Source organism: Aethalodelphis obliquidens, unplaced genomic scaffold, assembly GCF_003676395.1.
Source record: "Aethalodelphis obliquidens isolate GAN/ISIS:26980383/991018 unplaced genomic scaffold, ASM367639v1 scaffold2, whole genome shotgun sequence".
Lineage (NCBI taxonomy): Eukaryota > Metazoa > Chordata > Mammalia > Artiodactyla > Delphinidae > Aethalodelphis > Aethalodelphis obliquidens.
In genome coordinates, this window is record NW_020837946.1 from 44,029,530 (window position 1) to 44,042,513 (window position 12,984).

Genomic DNA, 12,984 nt, shown 5'->3' on the forward strand with positions numbered 1-12,984 from the left:
TAGATCTCCTTCACAGAAACACCTAGCTCTGGGTCTGTTGCCTCTTGAAGTGCCCTGAGATGGTGGCTGTTTAAGAACTCTCCCTCCACTGGTTACAGTCTTGTGGGACCTGTGAGTATAAGCCCCACTGGCCACCAGAGCCAGGCAATATAGAGGTGTCTCCTGGTAGGAATCATAAAAATCAGGACACCAGACAGGGGTATGAGCTCCTTTTGAGTGACACCATTAATTACAGTCCCATGTGTGGAGAAATGCAAGCTCCCCTGGCCTCCAGAGCCAGGTGATCAGGAGGCATGCCCTGCATGGCAGCTGCAAAAATCAGGGCACCAGACATGTGTAAAGGCTTTTTTCTAAGAGATACTGGCTCTGTGAAGCATGGTAAAGGGAGAACATGAAGATGGTGCCTGCAAGTCTCCATCTGGGAAGAGTGTTCCAGCAGGCTCATAGAAGTGTATGTTAAATTAGATGCCTGTCCCTTAGGCCAAGCTTTTAATATAAGCAGGTGAGCCTCCTTCACTTTAAGTCTAGGCACAATCAGCTAGCTTCCTCTGAGTTGGGCCCTGGGGTGGTGAATCTGTGTTCATGAGCCTTTTAAGAGCTGCTTCTTAGATCACTACCATCATGTGGGTCTCGGGATGTGAGCTCTGTTGGTTTTCAAAATTAGATGTTATGGGGGGTCATCTCTCAAGCACATGTCTTAAAAACTGGGGAACTCCACTTGGGGTTGAACCCTTTGCTCCTCAGAGAGAAGCTTTGGGTTTTGAGTTCCCTCCAGTTGTGGGTCATCACACAGGGGGTGAGATTGACGGCAAGATCGTGTCCCAGCCTCTCCAGCCCATTGTGATGTGGATTTCTTCTTGTCTGCCTGGTGCAGAGTTGTCACTCAGTCAGTCTTTAGGGTTTTTTAAAGAGGAAATCGTTCCATATGTAGCTGTAGACTCAGTGTGTCCATGGGAGGAGGTGAGTTCAGTATCTTCCTATATCACCACCATCTTGAACTGGCCAGTTAAGTAAACCCAAAGAGACCACACAAAGACACATAATTGAAATATCAAAAATCAAAGACATGGAGAAAACCTTAAAAGAAGCAAGAGAAAAATGACTTGCTATGTACAAGGGAACCCTCATAAGACTATTAGTAGATTTTTCAGCACAAACATTGCTGGTCAGAGGAAGTGGCATAATATATTCAAAGTGCTGAAAGAAAAAAATTCCAACCAAGAATACTATACCTGACAAAGTTATCATTCAGAATTTAAGGAGAGACACAGAGTTCTCCAGAGAACCCAAGCTAAAGGGGTTCATCACCACTAAACTGGCTTTACAAGGAATGTTAAAGTTGAAAAGAAAGGGTGCTAATTAGTAACAAGAACACATATTAAAGAATAAATCTCACTGAAAGGTAAATATACAGTAAAGGTAGTAAATTAAGTACTTATAAAGCTACTATGAAGTTTAAAAGACAAAAGTAGTAAAACTATGATCACAATAATTAGTTAAGGGATACACAAGATAAAAATATATAAAATGTGACTTTAAAAACATAGAGGTGGGGGAACAGTAACAACTTTGAGCTTCAGAATCAGATCAAATTTCAGTCATTATCAACTTAAAATAGACTATTATAGATATAAGTTGTTATATATAAGCCTTATGGGAACCACAAAGCAAAAACCTATAGTAAACACACACACAAAAGAGAAAGGAATATAAGCATACCACTAAAGAAAGTCATTAAACCACAAAGGAAAAGTAAGAGAAGAAGGGAACAGAGAGGAACTATAAAAACAGTTAGAAAACAATAAACAAAATGGCAATAAGCACAGATCTATCAATAATTACTCTGAATATAAATGGACTAAATTCTCTAATTAAAAGACATAGATTGGATGAGTGGATAAAAAAACAAGACCCACTCATATGCTGCCTACAAGAGACACACTTCAGATGTAAGGACACTTGCAGACTAAAAAGGAAGGGATGGAAAAAGATATTCCATGCAAGTGGAAACCAAAAGAAAGCTGGAGTAGCTATTCTTAAATCAGTTAAAATAGACTTTAAAACAAATACTGTAATAAGAGATTAAGAAGAGCCATAATGATAAAGGGAGTGATCCAACAAGAGGATATAACATATGCAAATAGTTATGCATCCAACATAGTGGCACCTAAATACATAAAGCATATATTAAAAGACCTAAAGGGGGAAATTGATAGTGATACAATAATAGTAGGGGATTTTAATACCCCAGTTACACCAATGGATAGATCATCCAGACAGAAAATTAAAACGAAAACATTGGCCTTAAACAACATGTTAGACAAGTGATTAACAGATATTTACAAAGCATTCCATCTAAAAGCAACAGAATACACCTTCTTCTCAAGTGCACAAGACAGCTCATATGTTAGGTCACAAGACACGTCTTAACAAATTTAAGAGGACTGAAATTATACCAAGCATGTTTTCTAACCATATGGTATGAAACTAAAAATTAATGAAAGAAAACTGGAAAATTCACATTAAACACATTAACAACATTAAACATTAAATACACTAAAAACATTATACTGAATAACTAAGGGATCAAAGAAAAAAATCAAAAGAGAAATCAAAAAATACTTTGATACAAATGGAAATGGAAATGTAACATACTAAATTTTATGGGATGCAACAGAAGCAGTTCTAAGAGGGAATTTCATAGTGATAAATGCCTACCTCAAGGAATAGGAAGAGTCTCAAATAAACAACCTAACATTACACCTTAAAGAATTAGAAAAAGGAGAACAAATGAAGCCCAAAGTTAGTAGAAGGAAGAAAATAACAAAGAGCAGAAATCAATGAAATAGAGACTAAAAAGACAATAGAAAAGATCGATGAAATTAAGAGCTAATTCTTGGAAAAAATAAACAAAATTGATAAAACTTTCCCTAGACTTACCAAGAAAAAAAAAGAGTGCCCAAATAAATAAAATCAGAAATGAAAGAGAAGTTATAATTGATACCAGAGAAATACAAAGAATCATAAGAGACGACTATGAACAATTATATGCTAACTAACTGGACAACCTAGAAGAAATGGATAAATTCCCCAAAACATATAATCTTCCAAGACTGAATCAGGAAAAAATAGAAAATCTGAACAGACTAATTACCAGTAATGAAATTGAATCAGTAATCAAAAACTCCAACAAATAAAAGTCCAGGACTAGACGGCTTTGCAGGTAAATTCTGCTAAACAGTTAAAGAAAAGTTAATACCTATCCGTCAAATTATTCCAGAAAACTGAAGAGGAAGGAATGCTTCCAAATTCATTCTACAAAGCCAACATTACCCTGATCCAAAACCAGATAGAGACACTAAAAAATAGAAAATTACAGGCCAATATCCCTGATGGGTAAAAATCTCAACAAAATATCAGCAAACCAAATTCAACAATACATTAAAAAGATCATATATTATGATCAAGTGGAATTTATTGCAGGGATGCAAGGATAGTTCAACATCCACAAGTCAGTCAATGTGATACACCATATTAACAAAATAAAGGATAAAAATCATATGATCATCTCAACAGATGCAGAAAAAGCTTTTAACAATATTCAACATCCATTTATGATTAAAAAAAAACTCTCAACAAAGTGGGAATAGAGGGAACATACCTCAACATAACAAAGGCCATACATGACAAACCCCAGCTAACAAGCTAATGGTTAAAAGCTGAAGGCTTTTCTCTAGGATCAGGAACAAGACGAGGATGCCCACTCTTGCCACTTACATTCAACATAGTATTGGAAGTCCTAGGCACAGTAGTCAGAGAAGAAAAATAAAAGGAATTCAAACTGGAAAGGAAGAAGTAACACTGTCACTGTTTGCATATGACATGATACTACATGTAGAAAACCCTAAAGACTCCATCAAGAAACTGTTAGAACTAATAAACCAATTCAGCAAAGTTGCAGTATGCAAAAATCTGTTTCGTTTCTCTATACTAATAATGAACTATCAGAAAGAGAAATTAAGAAAATAATCCCATTTATAATTGCATCAAAAAGAATAACATACCTAGGAATAAATTTAACCAAGGAGGTGAAAGACCAATATATTAAAAACTACAGGACATTAATGAAAGAAATTGAAGAAGACACAAATAAATGGAAACATATTCCATGCTCATTTGAAAGAATTAATACTGTTAAAATGTCCATACTACACAAAGCAATATAAAAAATTCAATGCAATCCATACCAAAATTCCAATGGTATTTTTCACAAAAATAGAACAAACAATTCTAAAATTTATATGGAACTACAAAAGACCCTGAATATCCAAAGCAATATTGAGAAAGAAGAACAAAGCTGGAGGCATCATGCTTCCTGATTTCAAACTATATTACAAAGATTAGTAATTAAAACAGTATGGTATTGGCATAAAAACAGACACATAGATCAATGAAACAGAATAGCCCAGAAATAAACCTACACATATATGGCCAATTAACTTATGATGAAGGAGCCAAAAATATAACAATGGGGAAAGAACCATCTCTTGAAAAAATGGTGTTGGAAAAATTGGACAGTCATATGCAAAAGAATGATACTGAATCACTAACTTACACCATACACAAAAATTAACTCAAAATGGATTAAAGACTTGGACATAAGACCTGAAACCATAAAACTCCTAGAAGAAAACACAGGCAATAAGCTCCTTGACATAGGTCTTGGCAATACTTTTTGAATCTGATACCAAATGTAAAAAGTAACAATAGCAAATATAAACAAGTGGGACCACATCAAACTAAACAAGTGGAACCATATCAAAGCTTCTGAACAGCAAAGAAAACTATCAACAAAATTAAAAGGCACCTTATTCAGCGTGAGAAAATAATTGCAAATCATATATCTGATAAGAGGCTAATACCCAAAATATACAAAAAACACATACAACTCAATAGCAAAAAAAAAAAAAAAAATCTGATAAAAAATCTGTAGAAATCTAGAAAAATGGTACAGATGAACCTATTTGCAAAGCAGAAATAGAGACACAGACGTAGAGAACAGACATATAGACACCAAGGCAGGGAAAGGGAGGGTGGGATGAACTGGGAGATTGGCATTGACATATATACACTGCTATGTATAAAACAGATGACTAATGAGAACCTGCTATATAGCACAGGGAATTCTACTCAGTGCTTTGTGGTGACCTAAATGGGAAGGAAATCCAAAAAAGAGGGGATATATGTATACATATAGCTGATTCACTTCGCTGTACAGCAGAAACTAGCACAACGCTGTGAAACAACTATATCCCAATTCAAGAAAAATTAAAATTAAAAAATGGGCAGAAGATCTGAATGGACGTTTTTCCAAAGAAGACATAGAGATGGCCAACAGGTACATGAAAAGATGATCTATGTCATTAACCATCAGGTAAATGCAAGTCAAAACCACAATGAGATGTCACCTCACACTTGTTAAAATGGCTATTACCAAAAAGACAAAAAGAAATAGCAAGTGTTGGCAAGAATGTGGAGAAAAGGGAATCCTTGTGCATTGTTGGTGAGAATGTTAACTGATACAGCTGCTGTGGAAAACCATAAGAAGGTTTCTCAAAAAATTAAAACTAGAATTACCATGTGATCTAGCAATTCTACTTCTGGGTATTTACATGAAGAAAATGAAAACACTAATTCGAAAAGATACATGTACTCCTATGTTCATTGCAGCATTATTTACAATAGCCAAGATATGGAAACAATCTAAGTGTCCATCAATGGATGAATGGATAAAGAAGATGTGGTATATATAAATACAATGGAGTATTATTCAGCCATAAAGAAGAATGAAATCTTGCTATTTGAGACAACCATGGATGGACATGGAGAACATTATGTTAAGTGAAATAAATCAGACAGAGAAAGACAAATAACATATGATGTTTCTTACATGTGTAATCTTAAAACAAAAAACCAAGCCCATGGACACAGAGAACCAATGGTTGTTGCAAGAGGCAAGGGACTGGGGATTGAAGATATGTATGAACTTTCTCTTTAGTTTAAATAAATTAAATTTAAAAAATTTTAAAGTACACTTAACATAACATAACCTGTGATGAAAGAATATAAAAATATTTCATGTAACATAGGAAATGTGAAAAAAAAACCATGCAAACAAGAAAACTTCCCCACATCCCAGCTCAACTGCAATTTTCTTCATGAAGCTGATCACCCTTGCTGTTGTGATTTTTCTTTATTCTGAACCACGCCTGCATTTTCATTCCTTTCATTTAGCATTGATTCTAACAGAGTTATGTGTGGACTATTCTTTTAACTGACTACATGTTCCTGAGGAGGAGATTATGTTTTTATTTAATTTTGAATCCCTGTGTATTGAGTTTCCCAGGGTGTTTCTGATAGATGTCTGGTAAAAGCTGAGTGAATGAATATGTTTTTACATGTCACTAAAATCATTTTTTATGAAAGAAATAAAGCCCCCTTAAGAAGCTATTGTGGGGAACAATATCTAGACAAATCATGGCATGAATCTAAGATACAAGAAAAGTTAATATTCAGTAAAGAACATTAATCTATTTCTCACTCATAGTTTGATCCCATGGATAGGTGACAGTATCGACTGGTGAGAATAGAAAATTCTAGTGATTATGTGGAAGAGCTGAAAATCAGATCTATAAATAAACAATCCTCTAAATCAATATTATCCCTAATCTCAAAGGCATGATCATAAAACATGACTCAAATATGTTATTTAATACTAGAACATTTTAATGAAAATAAGATGCTAGACATTACATGAGTAAATTTATAATAAAAAACCTAGACTGCAATATTATTTATGTGAAAATTTCAGATGAATCTGCAACCTCTACACTGATCATTCTCTGCAAGATCAACATGACATTTCGGTAATAACACTCAAGTTGGCATAACGTAAATGTTCTGTTTATCTACCTCTGCATAAAAAACCTCAAAACTTTGTGGTTTGACAATTTATCTTTCATGGTTCTGGGGGTTGATGAGCTCAGCTGGGCAGTTCTCACTTGGGGTACCTCAAATAATAAGATGGCAGCTGAGGCTAGAGTTGTCTAAAGGAGTCCCACTCAACATCTGGCACCTGAGCTAGGATGGCTGAACAACTAGAAACCCATTAGTCAGGCATTTCTTTCTCCACACGGCCTCTTCACCTGGCTACCTTGTACTTTTTTACATAATGGCAGACTCAGGGTAGGCTGACTTCTTATGAGGTGACTGACCTTCCCAGAGAAAGGTTCAAGAGAGCCAGGAGGAAAGTTGCAAGGCGTCTATGACTTCGCCTTGGAAGGCATATAGCCTCACTTCTGTTATAATCTAATTAATGATCAAAGTAATCAAAAATTAGCCCAGATTCAAGGGAATGGAGGAGTGGACTCCACCTCTTAATGAGGGGATGTCTTGTGTGTACAAGAAGGGAAGAGTTGATGGTGGTCACTTTGAAACCAATATTTTGAGAATATAGTTGACCCTTGAACAACATAGGTTTGAATTGTGCAGGCCCACTTTTTTGGGACTTTTTTTCAATAAACATACCTTAGTATTAGCAGGTTCCACATATATAGAAACAGAGGGCCCACTATGGGACTTGAGCATCCATGGATTTTAGTATCCCCCCCGCACCACCCCCTGCCCCATGGATACCAAGGGACAACTGTATATAGAATGGGACAACTTTATAAAGAATGATGTTCCAAAAGACATCCTAAATCTGTCTTCCCAACAAGAATGGAGAGCCATTAACACACTCATTTCTGATTATTTGACTTGCAGCATGTTTGGATTAAAAACATACCTGTATTCTATTGCAAGAATCTAGCATTTGGCCAAAAATTATGTGCACTCTTCTTAACCCAAGTATGGTTCCTGAACCAGCAGCACCTGGGAACTTGTCAGAAATGCAGACTATTAGACCCTACCCAGACCTACTCAATCAGACATGTATTTTAATAAGATGCCTAGGAGATTCATATGCACATTAAAATTTGAGAAGTGCTGACTTAGGCCATACTCATATATAGTCATCCCTCGGTATCCATGGGGGATTATTTCCAGGACTCCCCACAGATCCCAAAATCCAAGAAGATGCTCAAGTCCCTTACAAAAAATGGCATAGTATTTGCATATAAACTATACAGATCTTCCTGTATATTTTAGATCAACTCTAGATTACTTATAATATCTAATACCATGTAAATACTTTGTAATAGTTGGAAGTACAATGTAAATGCTATGTAAATCGTTGCTGGTGTATGGCAAATTCAAATTTTGCTTTTTGGAACTTTCTGGAATTTTTTTTCCCGAATATTTTTGATCCATGCTTGATTGAGTCTGCAGATGTGGAACCTGTGGATACTGAGGGATGACTGTACTAGTATACACAAAGTAGCCTCAAACTTGTCATCTGAAGAAACCTAGGAAACATGAGGTACTCTTCTTCACCTTTGGGGACAGAGAAGGATTGTATATTTCATTTGGGTTTTAAATGGAAAAAATAGCTAAAACTTGATTGCTCCTATAAAATCTTTGACAAGTTAGAAACCACATGTGTGAAGGTTTGTGTTTTAATCTTGCTTTTATCTGGGACATCAAGGATCTCACTATGTATGGGGGAAAATTTTTGATTTATGAGTTTTTTATATGACTAGGGAAGCTAAGAAGAAAAGACCAAAAAAAGTGCAAAGGACTCTGAAATAGATAAGTACATTATACACATGTAGTTATTTACACGTAAAGACACATGGAAAAAATTTTCACTCTTATTATTAGCGAAATACTTAAAATATTTTTTTAGGCAGGATAGCATCATAGTTTTGTCATAGATAAAACGAAAGCAAATTTAGAAACAAAAACGTTCTTTTTAAAGAAATAAAGTTAACTTTTGAAAACATACCATTTTCTTCCAAAAATACGTTCAATCCATTCACAGTTTCTTGCCTGTTCTTCTGAATTCATCATTCATTTCTATGATCTAAATTACAAAACATAATTAAAATGCCTATGAGAAAGTTCTTAAAAATCAAGTAAGTTCAACATTAAAGATAATTTAAAATTTTCCAGCCATTACTTTATCTTGTTAAGTATCTGTCATGTTATCTAGAAAATTACATATGAATATTTAAGTCCTTTATAGATAAAACTATTTCATTTAAGGTATAACTAGAAACTTTAGGTTGGTTTCCAAATGGCACTTATACAAGCCTAGATTAAAATTTAAGCACCGGATTTAACAATTTTTTTAAAAGATACTGAATTTGAGTAAGGAACACAAAAGGATTAGCCGAAATTATACTGACTTCTTATGTAGACAAGAAAGGCAAATGACTCTACATTCTTCCAGTAATCCATTATCACCACAAATTAGCCAAATGGAGAGAGACCTCATTTTCTACTTTAATTCTATTATGGCATTATCCTAGAGAATCTAAACTGAAGACCTCCACAAGGCTATGAGGGCCTCAATAACTATCAAATAGACTTTCTCTATTTGTTACCACAGAGTCAATTATCTCTTTTTGTTTGGATCACTCACATTGTCTGAATTCTCAAGTAGCCTGCTTTCTTTATCTGATTTTAACTTGGCTAAAGTATTCTCTAAACCTTAATGTGTACTTCCCTGCTGAAAAACTTTATTGGCTTCCCACAGTCCTTGGGATAAAATCTACAAAATACTTAGAGGCCTATGAGACCCTTTACAATCAAGGTACTGCCTATCATTCTACTCCAATCTCCATTTACTTCTCAAGATACAGCAATGTAGAATTCCTTGCACTCACCAAGGCACTGGCACATGCTATTCCTCCTGCCTGAAACACCTTTCTTTTCTTTCTCCTCCTGGATAATCCTTAACCTTAAGATTCAACTTGCTAGCTTCTTCCATAGGTTTCTCAAAGGCAGTGGGTGGCCCTCTACACTTCTGTACTACATACTATTGATACATAGTCTCATAACACTTATATTACATTGCAATAATTTTTCTCAACTGGAGGGCAAGGAATGTCTTTTCTCTGTATTGTGTTCAGCGCTGAGTGTGGCACTCAATAAATGTCACTGAATAAACAAAGAAATGAATATACAACTAAAATAGAGATGAGGGAGTTATAGTGATTCTGAGTCCAATTTGAGTAGGGTGGAAGAAATCTACTCCCCACCCCCCCACTGATTAGTTTAAAAGATTTTATGGGGAAAAATGGACCTCTTCAGAAGTAGTTAAATACGGTCAATAGTAATACAGTGATAATTAACTGAAAATAGGTCATTCCAGGTCCTGCTAATGAATATTCATGACACAACAGGAAAAAACAAAATTACAGAATGTTAGAAATAACTGTGCACTTCAGGGTCAGGTTCAGCATCTTCATTGCAGAGATGAAAAAATATGGGCTAAATGAAATGGACTTGAGATTGTTAGGGGAAATTTGATATAGGATAGGGCAGTGGTTCTACTGTGGCTCAAAGTTGAAAACTACTGAAACAGGATTTTAAAAACTAGAAAAAGCTTTACATTAATTTGCAGTCGCCTAAGGAGGAATTAAAAAGTGTGATTAAAAAAATAAGCAAGTAGGGCTTCCCTGGTGGTGCAGTGGTTAAGAATCTGCCTGCCAATCTAGGGGACACAGGTTCGAGCCCTGGTCCAGGAAGATCCCACATGCCGCAGAGCAACTAAGCCCGTGTGCCACAACTACTGAGCCTGTGCTCTAGAGCCTGTGAGCCACAACAACTGAGCGCACGTGCCACAACTGCTGAAGCCTGCGCACCTAGAGCCTGTGCTCCACAACAAGAGAAGCCACCACAATGAGAAGCCTGCACACCACAATAGTCGCTGAAACTAGAGAAAGTCCATGTGAAGCAATGAAGACCCAACACAGCCAAAATTAAATAAATAAAATATAAATAAATAAAAACAAAAACGAGCAAAATACCTGAATAGACATTAAAAAAAAAAAAAAGCCAGCAGAGAAAACAATCTCAAGGCAGAAGTGGAGAGTGCTCAGTACTGTGTTGTTAGCATTACTGAAAACAATGAAGGTTTTGAAGATTGAAAATGTTTAGGGCTTCCCTGGTGGCGCAGTGGTTGAGAGTCCGCCTGCCGATGCAGGGTACACGGGTTCGTGCCCCAGTCCGGGAAGATCCCACATGCTGCGGAGCGGCTGGGCCCGTGAGCCATGGCCGCTGAGCCTGCGCGTCTGGAGCCTGTGCTCTGCAACGGGAGAGGCCACAGCGGTGAAAGGCCCGCATATCACAAAAAAAAAAAAAAAAAAAAAAAAATGTTTAAAGCTTGGGTGAGATCAACCAAAAGATCTAGAATAAATTAATAGGTCACTTAATTATTCATGTTTATGGAGAGAAGTAACTGACCATCTTGAGTCACTTTTTATTTGGTTCTGCAATAAAATGTATGATTTTTCTTTCAGTACTTACCCTTCTTTGTTTTGTTTATGGTAATATCAACATTTGAAGTGGAACTGGTAAAGTACTAGATCAGCTGTGGGTACTCAGGCAACTCACAGTTAAGTATTCTGGGTTCTATTTTCTCATCTGTAAAATTGTTTGGATTATATCACCTCAAAGATTCTTTTTAGCAATTATGAATCCAAGAACACTGGTTTGCCAAAATTAATATAGAATTGATTTCAAGAACAAGTCTAGTTCACTTAAATACCTTAATATCATTATTGGTATTTTTAATTTGCTTGGCAACGTCGGTTTTTAAGTTAGTGAGTCACCTTGGGTCTCCAATAAATAGATCATATTTACATTCTTAGTTAAGAAACATAGGCTGCAGTGGAATGGCCTATAATTCCTGCAGTCTGAAGCCACAAAATGTGGATAAGATCATCGAGAATCAAACAGCCAATGAAAATAACATCAAAAATCTATCCACCTGAATTCAGGTCTAACACTTTTCAGTACGTTAAATATTTGAAACCTCGTAGGCACTGCGAGACCACACATGGTGGGACCACACAAGGTGAAAGGTCCATCCAAAGGGGCCTTCAGGCCTCACCACCGCATGGGTTCGGTGTCACCCCTGTCCTATGGCCGAGGGTGGAATGCTAAGCAAAGCCCTTGGGTCTCAAGAACACTTTGGGAGTATCAAACCTTAAGAATCCTCCCTCTTCCCGGCCAAGCCGTAACCTAGCGAGAAAAATGGGCAATTTGGGAGGCTTTCCTTTCCCTCCAGATCTCCTCGCATCGCCCTTAATCCCCACCATCAGCTTCCCAAACTGCAGCGGCCGTTACCTCCATCCTAGGAGCCAGGGCTTCGCAGACACTTCCGCCTCCTCCAGCCATTTTGTCCCGTGGTCGGCGACGGCAGCACCTACTGCTGCCAATGCTGCTACTGCGGCTGCCGCCGCCGCCGCTGTCCTCAGGGCCTATGGGGGATGGAGAGGGTGGTGCGTGGGGGCGGGACTTCCGCGCCCTCTTCGGGAGCCAGGAGGCGGGGCCTCAGCAGAACTGGCCCCGATCCTGCCCACCAGACTCAGTAAATTGCAGCTCAAAGTTGATCTAGCATTACTTAGAGTGGCATCAGGGGCTGCTTTATAATTTCTTCTTTTCCCAAATACTTCCGTAGACTCTAACGAATAGGGCCTGCTTCTCATGGCAAGCAATGAACGTGGTAAGGAACACGAGCTCTGGGATTGGAGACTCAATAGTACCTACAATCCTAAATCTGATGTGAACATTAATGAGATCATACAAGGTAAGTACACAGTGGATCTAGTGAACGAGTGATAAATACCTGCTGTCATAATTACTACCTTGACCTGATAGAATCCAGGACTGGAAAGAAAACGCAAAATGAGTTTATTCATCTAAGAAGCCATTGTAGGACCTCTTAATAGATTACGTCAGCTGGAAAATGACTCCAAAATTTTGCTTAGGATTGGTACAAAGGATGATGCAAATTTTGTCTTTCTCAGTATCTCT